Raw genomic sequence first — 19,833 nt, 5'->3', positions numbered from 1 at the left:
TTTACCATTAGAAATTCATTCCTTTGGTCTAAACATGGCCAACAAACATGCATACGTTTAAGGAATGAGCAGCCACTTAATTTTTGGGTGCTTTCCTTCCCAGAAAGCATGATTCAATTTGAGAATGTTGAATGTTTCTGGTGGAAGAGGGTTCTAAATCTGGGGAGGGACACACAAGATAGAGGTGATACGCCAAAAGAAGAAAACAGAAAAAAATAAAATAAAAGCAGTAAGAGTTCCAAATTAGCTGCCAGACTTTTCTATCTTGTCTATTTAATAACTGCATAGCAATTAGGAAGAATGATGCAAATACAGATATATTGACTTGGAAAATAATCTATGATATATTATTAAATAAAATGAGGTAATCAGAATAATGTGCAAAGAAAAGAATGTAAATGCCTACATGTACATACATATATGTATTTTTAAGCCTATATTTAAAGCATATAAAGTAGCCTAGAAGAAGTTGTATTAAAGGTTTTGCCTCAGAAGAGAGGACAGGTATTAGGGGATATGGGGGAAAGTGAAAGGGGTCTTTTGGTTTTTATTCTATATCCCTCTGTATGTTTTAGCTTTTTACAGCCAGCATGTATTACTTTATAACTTAAAGAAAGAATAGTTTAAATTAATTGGAAGACAACAACAAGAGAAATCAGGTCATAGAAGGTTAAGGTCACTGGGCCAAATACTCAGAGGGAGAAGAATGGTACTTCCTACTGTCCTTGGTAGCCCTGAAGCTTCCAGCTGCTGACGATCATCCCCAGAGGTCTGGTGCACACACATGAAATCTTCCTTTGTCAGTGGGCAGGCCTCCCAGCATCTTCTACTTCAGGCCCTCTCCTTTGGTCAGCTGAAGGCAGGTAAGACGTTGGGAGCCTCATATGGAACTGCTGACTATTTAAATATGATACTAAGGTCTCGTTCTCAGAATTGCTTCCCAAACACTAGTTGTTTACTCTTGTTTGTGGTTTTGTATGGCAAGAGATAAATGTAGAGAGTGACAGGCCACGTCAAGAGCCACTCTGATTCAGTCCTGCTAGTGTTGCTACTTAAAGAGATGGAACCGGAAAAGAGGGCCCATAGCAAATTTCTTAATACTGAAGCTAAAACTATTTTCAGTAATTAGCCTTAAAGCAAAGGTAAGATGTTAGACAGAAAATATTATATTATTAGCCCTGCCTCTGACTATATAAAGTGCACGTTGGATTAGACTTTTCATTTTAGATTTCATACACCATTAGAGGAGCAGGTGAACAACGGCCTGTGTTTAACTACTGCAGTCGGGCTGGGATGGATTCCGTGTCATTGGTTGGCATAGTAGGACAAGCCTATCCAAGGCTCCTATTGAAAAGATTCCCTGAGCTTGACTAAAATTCCTGCCCACAGTTGTATTAAAATGCATTTATATAATTCATGAGAGCTTTGTATTACGTATTACATACAACATTGGGGGTCTGCTATTGTTCAGTTTTCACAGTGAAGGAAATGGAGGCTCGGATGAGTGAATGGGTTTGTGCAAGGTCACTGTAGGGAGTGACTAATCTGAGACTGGGAGCCAAGACTCCCGACTCCAGTTCCTTCCGCGTTCCTCACACGGAGTTCCTTTTGGTTCAGGCTCGTCCCCCAGAAGACCTTGTTAAAAGACATGTTTTTGGAGGTTGGAAGAAGGAAAGTGGCCAAGAGACAGAGCCTTTCCAATGAATGTGTTACCCTCTTTAGTGCTATTCAAGGGGCTCTTTAGCAGTGAAGCAAAACAAGTGGGGGACATCTAGAGTGCAGGGCAGAGTGTGGGGATCTAGAGCAGAGGTTGATGTGGGGGCCTGCATCCCGAAGCAAGGGCCATCAAAGAAGGGAGGGTAGAGATCGGTATCAGCTTCCCCTCTTCCTAGTGTCCTCCAGCCCCTGTCATGCTGATATTAATCAAACCCAGAATAAATGCTCCATCAAAGGGAATTGTAAATATCCCATCTGTGGAGATACTAAAGTGTCACTTCCTGTTTGAATGTGATAACGTAAGGGGAGACCCCTGCCAGATGAAAGGAATCATATTTTACATTTATATGGCAGCTTTATCATTTTATAAGTTTTTTTTTTTTTTAATCTACACCTCTCTCGTACTTGCCACACTAAGCTCTTTGAGGCAAAAAAAAAAATGGGAGAATTCCTTCAGCTCACATTCTCTGATGCAGAGGAGAAACACTGGGCTCTACGTTTCAGAGAGCTCAGTTTTTCTGTCCCTGGTTAAAGTGAGATGCAGTCCATTGTCAGCACCTTTCAAATGTGTTTGCTGTGTTGTTTGTAGGCAGGAGATGAAGCCAGGCTCAGCAGTGCATTTAAAAAGGGGGCAAGTACCTTTGGACTGTGAATGTCAGAAGCCCTGTGAATCTCTCCTAGGGTTTCACTTGGCAGGCAGGTGCCTCATTGAAACTGTCCCCCCAGGGCTCTCATGGGATCTGAAATCCTGTTGCTTCTCTTACTGGGTGGAATGGGAGCAACGGCCGGTTCATGTGAGGACAGGGACAGATTCTTTTCACTTTCATGCCATTGAAAAGAAAAAAGTCCCCCAAAACCTATTCCAGGCCCCTCTCCCTTCCCAGTTGCCGTTCCTTTTTGCTTTTCTTCTCAGTGATGCCCAGACGGACACCTGAAGCGTGGGACTGTCTGCATTCTTTCCCTGCTCTGTTTTGCTCCTGAACTTTCCTAGTTGACAGTTTGAGCTTTGGGTCATAAAGGGGTCCGCTGTCAGGGCGAGGAATGTGTGGCTCTTTGGGCGGGATTTGGGCCGAGTTGGCCTGAATCCTTGCTTGTATCTGGAAACATTAAGAAAGATTACAGCACTGTGTGCCCCGTGGCCTAGGAGTGTAGGTAAATCTAAGCAGGAGTCTGTTGGTGAAGGAAGGTAGCTGGACGGACATTGAGTGGGTTTGCAATCATTGGAGAATCCAAGTCATATTAAAAGGCTAAAAGTGAGAGGACAGGGATGGTTGTGTTTCAGACTATTCCTCATAAAAAGAAAAGCAAGCAAGCAGCGGGTTGAGTGCAGTGGAGCAGTGGTGTTACCTGAGGGCAGAAATATTTGTCTTTTCGGTTGTGGTCGGTGGCGCCATCGCACAGCTCTCGCTGGGGAAGAAAAGCAACCGAGCGGTGCGGGCTGCTGTTTGCGAGGCGTTCACACGAGTGTGCGATCAAAACGATGTGAATGTGAAAGTTATTACTGCTCAAAAAACACTTTATATCAGGGTTAATTATAAGGAGATTCTGGAGTATAATTAGTGTTCTTTCTACGGAGGATTAAGGGGCTCTCCTAAATGGCCTTTTTGATTGCCTTCCTCCCTTTTTTAATTTCCTCCTTGTCCTTTTTGATTATCTACCCCACGACCCTCAGGGCTCCTCAATGTAATACAATTAAAATAACATTTTTGTGTTAGAGGGTTTTATTTTAGGAGCTATTAACCCCCTGCTTGCCTGCAGTCTGGTTCCGAGTCTCCCAGCACACCGGCCGCCCCCAGACCCCGTGGCGCGTCTGCAGCCCCTCGGGAGGCGCAGGCGCGCGCCAGACCGGGGAACCTTTGCCGGGATTTTAAAGACGTGATTGGATGTTGACTTTCCAGCAGGAACAGAAGGCCAGAGGAGCCCTCCTGGCTCAGTTGCTGTCTAGATGATATGGCCTTGTCCCTAGCCTGTTCCCACTCTGTGCCCTGGCACATTGCCCTGCACACAGTAGGTGCTCACAACTGGCCATTGATGACCTGCTTAGAACCATTTGCCATCCTTGTTTCTGCCATCCTAACAAAACGAGGAACTTGGTCATTTCAGCTTCCCTTCCCCATTGGTCCTAAACCCTTTAGTTTATTAGACTTGTCAACTAGGCGCCTCATTCTGAGCTTAAAGGCAGAGTCTGGCCAGTTATATGCCCTTCAGAGTGAAGGTGACCCTGGGAAGCAATATAGAAGAAAGACTATAATTTTGGAGTCAGATAAACCTAGAGTCCCCACCCCCTAGCCCCACCAGCCACTCACTAGCTGTGTAACCTTGGCTGAGTTAAATTCCCAACTCATTTTAATCACAGGCAGAAGGGGAGAGGGCATTCTGTCAACATCTCAGGTTTGTTGCGATACTTAAATGAAGTCAAGTGTGTATAGTATTTAGCAGAGTGCCTAGCATATGTGGCCATTCAGGAACTGTTGTGCACCCCCCACCCACCATCACCTCACCAACTCCCAAATTTTTCTTGCCATTCACGTTTGACCAGAACAAATGTCTCCAGTTCTGCCTGGAGGATGCACTATAGAACCTCCTCCATGTTACTCATGAATGACCCAGTAGTGGAGGACATTTATATTCAGTTTTTGAAGGACATAACCTTTTATGACATTCCATGGCCTTTCCCAAACCACGTGGAACCAATACTTGAACAATAGACTCTTATGAAGAATTGTAAGAGGCACAAGTCACAATGGTCTCCTGTCAAGAAATATGTCCCCGGAAGACAGAAAATGGGACCATGAATTAACAACACAAGGGTTAAATAACATCTGTTGGGCACAATAGTATATATTTCTAAGTAATACATGATTGATTGTCAGGCAAATAGCCCAGGTAATAAAAGTATAGAAGATGAAAGAGGAGAAAGACATGGAAGAGCAGGGAGGAGAGGGAAGGTTTTGGTGCCCGTGGCATCGCTAGAAGGTGAATCGGGAAAAAGAGACGACATTTAAATGCTTTGAACTCATAAGATAATTAAAAGTGCCCATTGTATTTTTTCATGTGGCACTTTTGAATATACTTAGATTGAAATAAAGTCATTTTTATAATTACTAATCAAGAAGACCTTTGTTCTTTGTGAAATGTACTTGACTCTGATAAAACCTGGATGCATACGCTTTACAACTCACAGATTAATAATTGTTTAATTTGCGAAGTATGACCTAGGCAGGTAGAACTACAAGTAGGTGAAGCTGTAGAGCCGCTGTGAAGGGACCAGTGTCGGGGGAGGGAGCCGGCACTTCGACGTGCCTCCCTGTGAGAACTGCACCGCGCTCACAGGAAGGTGACAGAGCTTTCATGCCTTCAGTCAACCCCCCGCCCTTTATTAAACATCTGCTATGGCTCATATATGCTACCAGGCACTGGCGACTTAAAGGCAAGGAGGACACAGCCTCTGTTCTTAAGAAGCTCACCCTTCAGAGGTACAGGTGCTCTAGCCACAGGGCCAGGGAGGTGTCACAGAGAAGATGGAACCAATATTCAAGAAGGTCTCCAAGACTAGGTAGGATACAACATAAGAGCCCTAAAGTCACATAGGGAAGCCTGGTTAAGCCAGACCAGTAAGCAAAGGGCTGCTGTCCCATCAGGGGCCCAGGAGGGCTCAAGTGCAGGCATAGACCAAGGAGCTCCTCTGCAAGCAAAGTGTGTGGTTCAAGTCCTGGCTCCACTACCTACTAGCATGTTACATCAACAGTCTGGGCTTTGTTTTCCTCATCTGTGAAATAGGGGTAATATTCATAACTGTCTCGAAGATTATTACGAAGACTGAGAAAATGCTTGTAAAGTGCTTGGAAGGGTACCTGACACATACGAGTCCTCAATGGAAGTTACCTGTAATAATAAGGATTACCATCTTTGTCATTGTTACTGTATGATCTAGTAGGGTAATTGTATTTTTCTTTTTTAAAGAATTTAGTCTTCTTTGCTTCCCATGAGGATTTGAGATGGCTTAGAATAATACAGTACACAAGATAAAAATTCAGTGAAAGAATCAGGGTGGAAAGAAAACACAGGCAGGAATAATAAAATGAAGCCAGAGGTAAAGTATATAAACTGCATACTATCAGCTTCTGTGTTTGCTAAGCCTCAAGAGAATGAGCACCTTTACCTAAGTACATAGTCTTTTTAAGACAAGGTCAGAGGCTCCAGAGTTAGTTGTGCTGCATAGAGAGACTCATCTAGTTTCCAGTGAGACTAAGGGGAGCCCCATACATATGTGTCCATCAACAGATGAATGGATGAAGGAGATGTGGTACAAACACATATACTCCAAACTGCTGCATCCCTCTCAGCATCCGTGAGGACTGAGAGCTTGCCTGGGTCCTTGTAGCCCCCAGAACAGGATTTTGCAATTGTCAGCACTCAACAAATACTTTGTGATCTTGTTATTTGAATGGATGGGTGGATGCACACATGGAGGGAAAGAGTGAGATTAAGTCCTGCCGAGAGTCATAACTTGATCCTGATAACCTCTCAGGAGTTTACACCATATTTGTTTTGGGTGTGAAAACCTCCTGGAAAGATGATTTGTTTAGAATCTATCCTTTATTTTATTCAAGGAGGATCAAATTATTCCACTAAGGAAGTGTTCAACCAGTTCAGCTTCCCTTCTTCTCCTCTGGAGGGTGTCTTTCCAAAAATTTTCAAAGAAAATGGCCATTTGTGTGTGTGTGTGTGTGCACATGTGCACACACGTGCATGTGTGTAAATGGTTTGATAGGGTCACATTTGTTGATCTCAACCCATTTTGAGGTAACAAATCGCCTTTATTTTTCTATCTTTTCAGCAAACCTTTCAACCTCTGTGCTTATGTAAACCAAGGGCAGCTGCTATCACTTAAGTAAAACTCCACATATGAAGCCATTTATCTGGAGGGCTTTTTATAAAAATATAGTCTTGGCATTATCTTCTCTAGGTAAGGAATTCTGTATCCTAAGAAAACTTCTATGTTTTACTGCAGTATTATTATTGAAAAAAAGTGAAGTTCCATTATTTCCACACCCTTAAACATCTTGGTAGCCTGGGGACAGATAACCCCACTAGTTCTTAACTGGCTCAGCCCGCCTTGGAAAAGCTCTGGTGAGATGTTCGACCCAATGATCCGTGGTAACCTGTTCACCTGTGGATTTCTTGTGGCTTCCCATTTCCCTGAACCCTCATCAACTTTTCTGGGAAATGTTCTCGAAAAGTTCTCGTCGTTTGTGAGACGTGGAGAGGGAAGGATGAGGAATGGAAAGGAGGGCCCTCTTGTCCAGTGTTGGAAACGGTCATCAAACGAGGTCAGCATCAGTCGAGGGTGTGGTCCTCCTTCCCCACATTCCTCTTAGATGACTGCAGGACATGGCTGCCCAGGAGAGACCAGAGCCCAGCCTCGCTCGAGGGATCTAACATGTAGCACAGCAAGGAGATTAGTCCAAGGAAGTCAGCTGAACCAGAGAGAGGCAAGTAGAGGTGGTACCGTAGGTGGGCAGGGCCTAGAATCCAGGAGGTCAAACGGGACAAAAGCAGCAAAAGGGAGCCCAGAACTAAGAAAGGCAGCTTTCTGCTGGTGTCAGCAGCCTTTTGCATGGGGGTGCCCAGGTTCCTTAGGGGTTCATCAGATCCAGAAGTCCCGAAAGCTGCAGGTAAGTCCTCCTATGAATAAGGCAGGGCAGAAACACTATTCATTTGTACTTATGTAAAGATACAAGTTCTAAGAAATAGTGAGTGATGGGAAGGGGCTCCTATTTTAACCGCACCTCGGTTTGCTCGGTTATCTTTGCGATTTTCTTCCCTCCTTAGTCGGCTAACTGCAACATAAGCTGAGTTCTTTAGTGGTATGTAGATCATTTCATGCACTATGTTAATGACATACATTATGTTCATAACACATACAGGTGTTCTTGGAATTTAGAACTTAATAAAACAAGTTGTAGTTGATAAACTGAAGGGAAAGAGAATGGAGTCAAGAGGAAAAAGGCGAAGAATAAATACTAATAACATGAGTTAGTTCTCTGATGGGTTTTTCGTAGAAAAGGTATTGCTATAAGGTCACCAGTTGTGATCACTTAGACTCTAGCCAGAGTAAATCTATAACAAAATGATTTGCTAAGCAAACGAATATACGTATAGTTTGCTTAAACAAGGGCTATGTTTCTAAAACGCGGGTTGTACTCTTTCTATGGTGAATACGTGAGTAAAATTACCAGCCGGTAAGGAGTGGCCCCCAAAATTGGGGCTCTGTTTGGGGATCAGGCACTTGTCACTGGAGATGTCCCTGTACAGAAATAATCTTTGCTCAAACTGCAAAGGGTTTTGTCTTTTGTTTTAATGCAGAAGAGTCATCTGATTCATCTTTTTTAGAAGTGCTTCCATATACAAATGTTTCATATATCTGCTTGGTTTAAATAGTCTTGCATATGGATAATGTAAATAAGATTTCCAGGGATTATTTTTTCCTACTGGAGGAGCAACTTGTTTACTAGCACTTAAGAAATAGCTGTTTACCAAGTTCTTTGAGGATACGCCTACCTGCCTTCCCCATGGCACTTCATACTATGAATTGCACATGGTGGTATTCAGCAGATCTGGTTTGTATGAGCAAATAAATACATACTTAAATAATGCACATAAGAATACATACATAAGGGTATTAATTGCAAGGAAAGCAGAGCCTTGCTCTCCCCAGAGAGGTACTTGGCTACTGTGGTTTCAATCTCCTCTTATCTGTTTGTGAATAGAACCTACACTAGGCACATTTGTTGTCTAGCTCTTGAGACTGTATATAAAATAATAAAACAGCATTTTGATCGTTCAAAATTTTTGTTAATATGGGCTGTCTTCTCCCTGGCGATCAGTCCAGCTTAATGAGGTTATTTTTCTGTATAGGCAGATTTCTCTGAGACACGGAGCCAGAGAACCCCTGGCCTCTTTTCCCCTCTTCTGCCCCTGACTCATTCCATGACCTTCAAAACGAAGGCAGAGCTACCCCAGGAAAGGTGGTTGTATTGATTGCAGTTGAGAACTGAGGTTTCTGCGTTTCTCTGGGTGTTTGATTGATGATGTGTGATGCAGGGAAAGTAGCGTTCAGGGAGACTCTCAGGTGTGGGGGCGGAAGGCAGTAAGTTCAAGAGCACCACAAAGTTCTCCCAGCTGAACCGAGAGCCGACTGGGGGTTTTGGTTAAATTGTGTTTGAAAGCCCTCGCAAGCCCCAGACAAAATATGGCAAATTCAAATGCAAGGAACCCTGTAGAAGTCATACCCACAAACTCTGGGAAATTACAGCCAACAGTTATTAGTCATTCTTACGGGCAATAGAGAGTGTTGTTTAAAAAAATTCAGATCTGATACTATGAGTAAAGAGCTGTTCTTTCCTGGACCAGATAATAATATTGCCAGGATCAATTCAAGAAATTAATAGGAGACCTTGCGCTGTGCTGCCAGCAAGCATCATTTCTAGTTAAGTTCAGCCAGCACACAGGTGTTCTGAAGTTCAGGGGGCGACCATCAATACACAGAGTCCCAAGACCCTGCATTTTGCCTAAATAAAGGCAAAAATGCTGAGTTCCAGGGATGAGACAGAAGGGCGTAAACATGTAAATGGAGGCAGCCACCAAGGCGGACTGTTAAATTTACTAATAATAAGAAGTCTTTTTTATTTTTATTCAGATATTTTTGACTGGGGAGGCTGGGGTTTTAAATTGTTGACTTAGATTGTTCTGGCCATCTTCTGCACCTTCCTATTCACCTTCAAATTTACTCTTACAGCCCAAATAGTACTCTTACTTGCCATCTGGCTGTAGAAGAGGGGGAGGGACAGGTGTAGTGGAGGAGGGGGCATCAGACTGGCTCTCGGACAAACCCCAGCCATGCACTCAGGTTCTTAGGGCTGGAAGGGACCTGAGACCATCACGGGTGTGAGATACTCCCATGTCCCAGAGGAGGCACCCACGGCAGGACCATTGCCTAAGGTTTACGCTAGCACGCAGCAATACGGGGCTAAATTTTAGGCTCCCACCTCCTGGTTAGCACTTCTGCCTTCAAAATGCTGCCTCTCTCCAGTTTTGACAGAGACCAAGAGAGGACCCAAAAAGGGTTGGGGGCAGTTTTGTAAACTCTAAACTCCTCTCTAGCAAGGCAGTAGATTTCTCATCCCTGAAAGGTCCTATGGTAATGTAGTCATGCCCCGTACACTTGGAGCTGTCTCACTGCTCCTTCTTAAGCATACAACACGTTTGTTTTACCTATGAACACCCACTCCCACCCCCAAGTCAATTTTGCCAGGACCCAAGCACCTCAACCAATCCTTGAAGCAGAAATCTGCAAGGTGAATTTCCTAACAAGCTGACTTTTCAAAGGTTTTTCAGCTCTCAAACACATGAAAGCCATGTTTAAAAATTTAAGGGTCTGATATGTACCAGTTCTGTGGAGCAGGAGCAGGATGTCGCTTTTTGCAGAGCCATGATTCCCCAAACCCCAACCCTTTAAATTAAGATGTTTATGACAGCTGCTTGTGCTTAATGGAATGCGCGTAGGAATGGCCATTAATGACTGCTCTTGGGTTTTGCACTTATCCCTTGCATTTTACTACAAGAGTCTGTAGTGTTGTATAAACCATGTTTAGTGCTTTAAAAAAAAAAACACCTCTTTATTTATTGGGGGCTGTACGTTTTAAACTTTAACTGTAAAATTTCCAAATATACTCAAAAGTGGAAAGAAAATGCAATCCTCCAGTGGACCCCATCACTCAGCTTCAACAACCATCAACATTTACCATTGTTGTTTCATCTCCTACCCCTCTCCCGCCACCCCCTCCACCAACACACACATACACACATAAACTTTTTAGTTTTACTTGCGTTTTTTTATGAAAATGCCAGTCAGCATGTCATTTCACCACTAAATATTTCAGGGGACACATATTTTTTTAAATGTTTATATAATAGTAATGCCATTATCAAAATGCAACATTAATAATTGCTTAAAGTATGATTTTGAGTTCATTTGCAAATTTACAGTTGATCTGATCCAATGAAGATGCAAAGGAGAACAAAAAGCCTTGAAACACAACTGGAGAATTTGCTGGAGGTCTTCTCGCAGCTTTAACTGATTCGTTAACCGTCATCTGGAAATGCGACACACACACACACTGCTGATTATTTTTAAACAAGCTCAAGAAAGGCCTGTCCTTGAACTCTGACCTCCATGTTTTACTTTCAGAATGGAGCTGGAGCCTGTACTAAACAACTTTGCCTTGGTAATGATAGTGCCCTGTATCTATTGTGAAAATTCCTCAGCTTTGTGGCAGACTTTCTTATGTTCTTGTGGTAAATATTTGCACAATTCCTTTTCATTTTCATCCGCAAAAGGCACATGGTCTTGGTGTGCCTTTGAGAGATCCCTTTTCCACATATTAATGACTTCCTCATCTGCTTTCTGCCAAGTTCTGTACTTTGGATTAGAAGGAGGTCAAGACATGAATGTTTAGATGAATTTCCTGCTACCTCAGCCTTGCATCTTAAGTCCTCCCTGTTCCACTCTGGCGATAGTTATCTTTTTAAGTCTATTTGCGACATGGTAATAATTTTGACAGGAAAATCAAACTTAGCAAATGACCATTATGGTAATGCAATGAAACCAAAGGCTTTCATTCACATCCAGCCAAAAAACCCTCTTCCAAAGTGAATTTTTCCCATTCAATTTGTAAATCTAACTTTTTTTTTTGCATTTACTGGACTAGTTTTTAAAAGTGCCATCACCTTTTTCTAGATGAATGTCTTTACTTCTCTGCTGTCACATTCACCTTGAATTCCACAAGAGAAACACCTTTAAGAAGTTGGCAGGTACAGTGGCTGCATCTGAATGTAGTATCAGGGATGAGGTGAGAGCTTGAACATTCTAGAAAGAGTCTTTGTCAGTAACTGGTGGATAAACAGAAGGGTGAATCTCTGCCCAGTGAGGTACAGGCCATGTTTATTATTGCCTGTATGTTGAACTAATTATTATTATTCCGGCTCTACCCTGTTGACATACCTTCACTGAATTGGCAGTCCCTTCTGCAGAACACCAAATATATAGAGAGAATGAAAATGCAACATTTTGGTCAATTAACCAGAGTTTCTCTACATAAAATCCAACTAATCTAGAAGCTGCTTACACTTGGAGGCCTCACCTGGATATTTCATTCAGGGTCTGGCACATAATAGGAGCTTAACAAAAATGTTAGTCAAGTAACTGATGAGGCCAAAATATGCCAATTAAGGAGTGATGACAGAAGATAAAGCAGGACAAGGATTCTATAACTGACTCCAAGATTGTACCTGTATTCCCACCCATCTCACCTTGCAGCTTCCAACATCACGGGCAGACTTCTTCAATATGCCTTAGGAATTAAAAACACCATCGCCTCCTCCAGTCTGTGCTGATGGGCCACACAGGAAGCACTGAGTCTGGGCAGGACACTTTAAGGGAAGGAGGAAAACAGAATGATATTTATTGACCTCCTGTTGTGTGCAAGACTCAGTGCTGGGTTCTGTACATCCCCTCTCTTACCCACAATAACCCGCGCTTGGGTGGGTATCTTAGTCCCATCATGTTACAGATGTGGCTCGGAGATGAGAATTGCCTGGCTGTTGTGTTGCTGAAATTCATACCCAAGTTTGCAAGGAGCTCTCCCTGTGCCAGTGCAATAGTCTGCCTCCCTTAGGTTAGTAACTACATGCAGTCAAAAGAGGGAAGGAAGATGGTACTGAAGAAGTGGCTGAATGAGGGAAGGTTCATAAGGTGCAAAGTAGCCCATAAAAACCTGTCACATGGTAATTGTCATGCTCCCCTGTGAACAAAGTTAAGTGGGTTTTGTCTAGCATTTTGCTAGTCAAAGTGTAGACCATAGACTAACTGTTTTGGCATCACCTGGGAACTTAAAAGTATAGAATCAGAATCAGCATTTTTACCAAGAGCTCCAGGTGATTCGTATGCACATTAAACTTTGAGAAGCACTGGCATAGAGGCTTGTGGGAAATGACAATTAAAGGTGCTGACTGAGTCATTTTAGTGTAGTGTGCAAGGTCATTTCTGGGGAAATGCAATTCTCTGGCATTAGGCTGAGAGAAAGAATCATAATTTTTTTATCAAAAAAAAAGGTAAAACAGAATTTTTTCCAACTGTGGATCTCAAGATTGGTGGTTTGAACTAGGAAATGAATCTTTCCCTCCTCCAACATTTTAGATTGCTTTCTGACTATGAAACCAGGCATGTGTTCGTACACCGGCACACGCAATTAAAAAAAGCTAGCCTGTGAATTGATCAGAAACTATTTTGGGGCACACTTTGCCAGGTTAATGGAAACTCCGTTGTGTTTTCATTACATTCCCTTTCTAAAAATATGATTTTGGTTTTGCTGTTTTCCAACATGCAGAAAAATTCGCACAAGTAATGTGAATGCAAACCTTAAGGAATGAAATGAAGCTGTGATTTTAAAAGCTTTGTCTGCCTAGGCTTCTTCTAGTCTCCTTAGACAATCTCCAAGTAAGTTCTTTTCAGTCTGCAATGAGACACCATATGAAGGTCTTTGGAAAAATCATGTGAGCCTTCACCACCCAGGCTTTTCCTGTCTCCAGGAAGCTTGACAACGAAGAGAGCAGAAGAGGACAAAGTTTTACAGCTGACTGTGCCACCGCACTTTATTGATGGAAGGTTCTCAATAGTCAGGGTTCTCAGACTCCCACCACAACTGAGATTCTGCCCTTTATTTTCTCCTTTCCTCCTCCATGTGTCCTTGTACATGGTATTCCTGCTCCTTGTAAGTCTTTCTCTGGAAACAGTCAAATACGAAGAGGCATGGCTGAGACCCTCTGTCACGGAGCCTGGTAGAGAAAGAGTGGACTGTTTTGTATAGTTGATAAAGCTGATCCTCTCTCACAGGATAGAGCTAGAATTGGACAGTTTTGCAAGCCCCAGCACTTTCCAGCAGCACATTCAGTCCCGCCAGCTTCCAGAAGTAGCTTGTGAAATAAAAAACTCATTTGACAGATAGTCTGAAGAGTTCTGGTCCCACCTTGCCTGTAACTAGTTGAGATTTTGGTCATATCCCCTCAACGCTCAAGGGTTGAATGGCACTTCTGCAAAGAGGGTCACTCACAGCCTCTTCTGGCCTTTGAATTAAAGATTCCATTATTCAGGCCACAAAATAAGGGAACCACTTTTGAGCCCAGCACCAGGCTCATGGGATGCCCTCCTTCTCTCTCTGTTCGTAGATCACAGCAGTATCTTACCAGATGGGGAACGCAAAAGCCCATTTGGACATCCCAAGATTCTACACACACAGGTTTTCTATGTGAGAAGAAAAGTCCTTCTTTAAACAAGAAAGAGAATTAAGAAGAAGCTAATTCAAATGCTCTTAGGTTTCCGCAGGGCCTAAGTGAGAGCACCTCACTATTTGAGATGGTTACAGGACTTTACTTCATTACTCTGTGAAATCTTAGCCTGAGAGGCTCCGGGTCAGTGGTCTGCCTGTTGGCAGCTATTACTCTATATTGTAAATCCTGTTGTAAGGTGCATCTCTTACAAATCAGATTCCTTCCTAAGAAAATCCAAATAATAGCAGCTCATATATAGTGAGCTCTTCCTGTGTGACAGGTACTAGAGCGAGAGACTGATACTCACCTCAATTTACTAATGTGGAGATCGTGGCAGAGAGGTGCTCAGTTCCTCACCTAAGTCCACACAGCTGGGGAGGGCGATTGGGGTTTGAACGCCAACAGTGTAGAGATCTTGCATCACCTTCTGCCCATGGGAAAATTCCTAAGGACTGAATATGACCTGGCTGGAGAGACGAGAAAAGCGAGGGGAGTGGAATATTCAGAGGGAGCATATTTTAAGACATTCTTTTAATTTTGGGTCTTTTCCTCCTCGAAGCCTCAGTTTCACAAAACTTTTCAAATATCCATTCATTATTCTCTGAGAACTATGAACACCAACCTAGGAACCAAGAATGTTAAGTGCAGAATTACACATTCCCTTTGTCTTTTTGCCAAACTGATAAAAGGCGCCATTGGTTTTCTTAGTGTGTAAAGACAGGTAGGAGGAGGGAAGAAGCCATTTCCTCAAACCGGGTGACCTCTTTGGCCTCGCTGTAGCTCCGAGGAATGGCTGTGCATTCTCAGGACGACCGGACACCCTAATAAGAGGTGAAATTCCTGGTCTCCTCTGGCACGGACTGCTGGCTTTAGCACACTCATTTTCTTATGGAAGGTGATTGTATTAATGACTATAATCTTCCTATATAATTTAGAACAATTTGGTGTGATTGTTCATTGCCAGTGAAGCCCCAGCCACAGTCTGAAAAGAAGTAAAATGAAAAATTTATTTCCCTTGCTGGTTCAGGTAACCTAAACCAAGGTGTTTTTCTGGTTTGACCCAGGTTCTAAGTGCCACCCTTACTGTTTACTGGGGTACAGGTCCAATATCCACAAGCAGAGAGATTTCCGGCTTTCTAGTTTGAGAGGTAGGATTTCCATCTTCTAGACTTTTCTCCCTCAGAGGAGAGCAATCTGCCCTGAGTGAGGCAACTGGGGACGTGAATTCTAACCCTGGATGGTGTGCCATTAGCTGTAGGGCTGGGGAATCCTGAGTCAGGGAAAGAAGCTGGGTGCCAGCAGTCAGGAAAGGCATCCCTGAACAAACAGGAATGGAGGTGGGTCTTGTACAGTGTGGAAGGAAGACTAGCCTCTAGCCCAAGACTGGCCAAAGATTAAATTGCACCCCATACATTTTTTAAGAGCACTGGACAGAGCACGTAGGGATCCACTCATATGTCACGTCTGGGAATAAGTCTTCATCCCTAAGTCAACACCATGGCATCTTCAACATGTCCTATTTATGGTATGAGTTCCATTTGCAAATATCAGTCACTCTTCCTAAGGTAACAAACAATCACTTCTAATATTCATAGAAGAATGTATTGTCATTGACATTTCAGATTTCATTTCTTTAAAAAATCAGTACATTATTAGATTGCATATCGCAGAATAGTCTTATTGTACTGTTGCGGGAAAAAAGAGGTGAGGCCACTAGTGTTAACAATTTATAGCATCTTGAGAGTGAGCTTGGAAACTTGGAATTTTATCGTTATATAATGTTTTAGTAAAGGTGTATTTGCTTTTGGATTTTCCTGGTAGGGCATGGATTCAAAGTTGTGTTGCTGGAAGGGTTTGAAAAACCTGGAAGACCAATCCGGGTTAAACCGTCTGCTCTAAAGTTGTCCTCTCCCCACAGCCCCTGAGCTAGAGGGTGTAAGGACTTAAGAACGAGGGACGAATGGGAGTGGAGCCAAATCCACCACTGGGGTGCTTCTCATAAGATAGGCAGCCCTCAATCTAGCTTCTTCTTAACCCATAGAATATAAGCTCTTCTAGAATATAATCCCTAGAAATAAGCTCTTCTGGTTCATGGTGTATGTTGTCATGGAGGTAGGGCACAATAATGGGGAAGAAAAGTCACCCCTTATTGCAGCCGGCTGCTAATTAACTGCTGCCTCAAACTTTTGACATTTATTCATTATACATTCATTTATTTAATAAATACGTGTCGATTACCTGCTCTATCCTGGCAGCTATTTGGGCAAAAAGACACTGTCAGTGAACACAGAAATATATGTAGTCCCGAGCCTGCAGAAATATGCATGTAGAAGTAGGAGTGAGAAATATACATTAATAACTAATTCCAGCTCCAGTAAGAGATACACATGGCCTTGAGGGCATGGAGACTGTGTTGAGAGCCGCACATAGGAAGGGAGGGGCTACCCATCCTTACGAGAACTTATAGAGGCAAAACCTACTCTGGGATAAGTTGGCCTGCACTGAGCTGCAGCGGAAGAGTGAGGCTGGAGAAACCCTGGCACTGTGGGGTATATGGAGCTCAGGGTCCTCATCTCAGCACCCCAGTTCCTAGCAGTGTGACCAGTTGAGTTCGCATTCCCTCGATTTCCCACCTCTAAGTGATGGAGTTGGAGGACTCACCCCTGAGCCCGCTTTCGTCTCAAGGGCTACCCGCCCCGACTGTGCTTGTGCCCTGGAGCATGGCTGGTCAAAGGTTTGCTGGGATCCGTCAAGCAGGGCCTTCCCTCCCTCCTCCCTGGCCTAGGACCGCTGCAGTAAAAGCCCTGCTTTCCAGAGGCAACATGGAGCCCTCCAGAAGGCCTGTCGTGATCTTTGCACTGCTCAGGGGGAAACTGGGCTTCACTGGTGAAAATGTGAGCAAAGACTCCAAGTAAAGGCCACCCGGCCATTAACAGCCGACTCCTCGTCTCATCATTCTTACCTTGGTAGAGACTTAAATGTCTGTTACACCTCATCCTAGACGGATATCTGTCTACGATTTGCTTCAACATTTCTAGAGGAAGGGTTGTCTGTTTGATTTCTCAGTGTTGTAGAAATAAATGAGATCTTTATGTAAAAATATCTGGTGCCTAGTAGAAACCCAATGACTAGTAGTAGCTGTTAATTACTGCTACTTAAGAAACTGAAATATAGTTAGTTCAAAGAAGGGCAGGAAATATTAGGGTAAGTTAGGTTGTAGAACCCCACTGTTGCGTTTTGCCCTAGGAAGGCCTGGAGGCAGCTGCTCAGCGGTTTCTGGAAGGCTTCTGTGATGGCCGCCTTTGCTCTGAGATAATCATATCTGCCTGCTCACATACCCTTTGCTAGCTGCAGTGGCCCTACATCAGGGCATTTTCCTGCATGGCCTGTGTTGTTTGAGGTCTGTAGTGAAGCCTACTATACAGCCTACAGCACAGGTTTTACCTTATCATCATACTGGTTTTCAGCCTGACCCCTGGATGCCCTGTGAGGGGATATATCTCCTGATTCACTTCCTTCTCAGAATTCTACTGCATAAACAAGCCTACCTTCTAGGATATAAATAATTCTAACTCAAAAACCAAACAGACTTAGCCGCAGTAGTGCTGCTGGTGCCCTGGGAACAGGGGGTGGGGGTGAAAGTGTGGTGGATTGGGAGGGTCTGGGAGGGAGGGGAAGATGTCAGAATTTCAACAGAGAGTCTGGGGAGTTAAGTGAAAAAATTTTTGTGCAAATAGTATGGAAAATTCCTTCACTACCCTTTATGTAATAGAAGTTATTTTGAAGCGTCTCTCCCACCCACCTTGGGACACACACAGGCATGAAATGACAAAGAAGCTCAACTTCTAATGCTAAGCTACAGTTGGAATACCACTTGGATAAGAAGTTAGTGACATTGATTTTAAAAGAAGGTAGGTGCCTAGGAAAGTCCTGACTGGGCAATAAACACAAATAATACAGAACAACACTCCCTCTGTGGCCAGAGTTCTCTGGGGCAGTTCAGAGACCTAACAGACACTTTCTTTACCCTCAAGAAGCCTAAACTTTAAGCCTCCATCCAAGGAGTTGAGTTGTTTTGAAGGGACAGGCGGAACAACATCCACATAAAAAAAAAATGTATGCAAATGGATAATAAACATGAAATCATGTATGTATGCAATTAGTTTTATGTAAATCCTACAAAGCTGCTGTGATGATTCAGATGAGGAGCAGATCTGGGAGAAATTGGTGTGGGCTCCCAGTGTTAAAAGGGGAAGTCTAAACTTGGTAGGATGCAGTGGTGTACCAGGCTCTAGTGTGTAAGCTAAACTGGGCACAATATGGGGATTTAATGAAAAAAAAAGAAGAGTGTGGAAGAGGAAGGATCCAAGAAGATTATTAAAAGAGGATTTATATGGGTGTGAGAAAAGGAGGTGGCCTTAGGTGGGTGCTTAAGGGAATTACTCTTGCTTGCATGAGGGGCAAGCTAGAGTCAGAGAGTTCACTCGGAGATCGAATTATTCCCTTTCCAATAGCCAGCTGTAAACTAGTTTGCCATTCTGCAGAGCTTCAATAGATTTTTGCTAGTAGGAAACCAAGACCCAGAGACTCCAGTGACCAGCACAGGGCCATGAAGATGACCTGTTTAGTTCCAAGGTTGAGCAAAGTGGTATCTTCCCTCATAACACACTGTATACCTCCACTTGCTAAATGAATGGCATTGTTCGTATCTTTAAAAAAAAAAAAAAAAAAAAGTAACAACTTCTACTTAGCTACCTAAGTGAGAATCAGAAACTATTTATTATCGTGACGTGTCAGAAAATGTAGCTCACATCAGAGACAACTAGTTTATTAATTTGACTGAATTTTCTCTTGCGGTTTTTTTTCCTTTTTGGGAAGTGATTTTTAGCTGAGCCTTAATTCTCCAGAGAGCTTGGCACTGAAAGAGTTTGGAGTTTAGGGAGTGCTACTTTCGCTGTTATTTTAAGGTTTGCTCACTCTCTGCAGAAGCAACCTCTTTAGTTCATCAGTTATTGATCAAGACCCTGGTATAGACTTCCATCTCTAGAGAGGGTGTGTAACTGTGGGAAGCTGAATTCTGCCCAGGGTCTGCTGAAGAATGAAACGAGCAGTACTTAAGGCAGAGGGCAAACACTGACCTCTCTCAGGACTCCCAGAAGTAGAGCTCTCTTGATAGGAGAGACGTAGACTTGTGGCGTGTCTCCTATTGATTTAATAGATAGGGACCACTGAACAGATCACGGACACCTTCGACCCCTCCTTTCCATGCCTCCACCCCCAGAAATCCCATGTCCAAATGCACGTCCCCAAGGGCAGTGGACACCGGCTTAGCCAACCAAGCTTACGAGGACAGTGAGAAGCAAAACCATAGCCACATGGCCAACGTGCTGTCTGGGAGGTACTGTGTCAAGCAGCAGATGGAAAATTCCAGATGTCCACACTGTCAGGGCTATGCAAGTTTGCCTCTGCAGAGACCACCAGCCTAAAAGTCAGGAAATGTGGGCTCTTTCCTTGGCACCCCTGTTAAAGCTTACACCACCTGGGCACACCTGGGGGAAGGACAAAGCATGTCTCAAACGGTCTTCCCTGTTGTTCATTTGACAACCAGTACCAAACCTGATCGATTCTCCTTCCCAGTGGGTTGCTGAGGTGCTCTGAGGTCAAGCAGACTGAGCCGAAATTACTAGGCAGGCACCCTCTTTACCACCGGCCATTTCCTCGCCTGAG

General features: G+C 43.5%; 1 protein-coding gene and 1 long non-coding RNA gene across 2 annotated transcripts in view; one reads left to right on the top strand and one right to left on the bottom strand.

Moving 5' to 3' along the window:
• Positions 1-19,833, top strand: part of RORA (RAR related orphan receptor A) — a 674,793-nt gene that overhangs the window by 466,334 nt on the left and 188,626 nt on the right. The window lies entirely within an intron of this gene.
• LOC140843173 (uncharacterized) lies at positions 4,109-17,637 on the bottom strand. The gene is made up of 4 exons (XR_012120719.1): positions 14,414-17,637; positions 12,091-12,210; positions 11,509-11,607; positions 4,109-10,874 (listed from the first exon to the last, which is right to left on the bottom strand). It is a non-coding gene; the product is annotated as an uncharacterized lncRNA (long non-coding RNA).

This window comes from Manis javanica, chromosome 8 (genome assembly GCF_040802235.1).
Source record: "Manis javanica isolate MJ-LG chromosome 8, MJ_LKY, whole genome shotgun sequence".
NCBI classification, from domain to species: domain Eukaryota; kingdom Metazoa; phylum Chordata; class Mammalia; order Pholidota; family Manidae; genus Manis; species Manis javanica.
The sequence above is the reverse complement of the archived record's forward strand: the minus strand, read 5'-3'. Positions and strand labels throughout refer to the sequence as shown.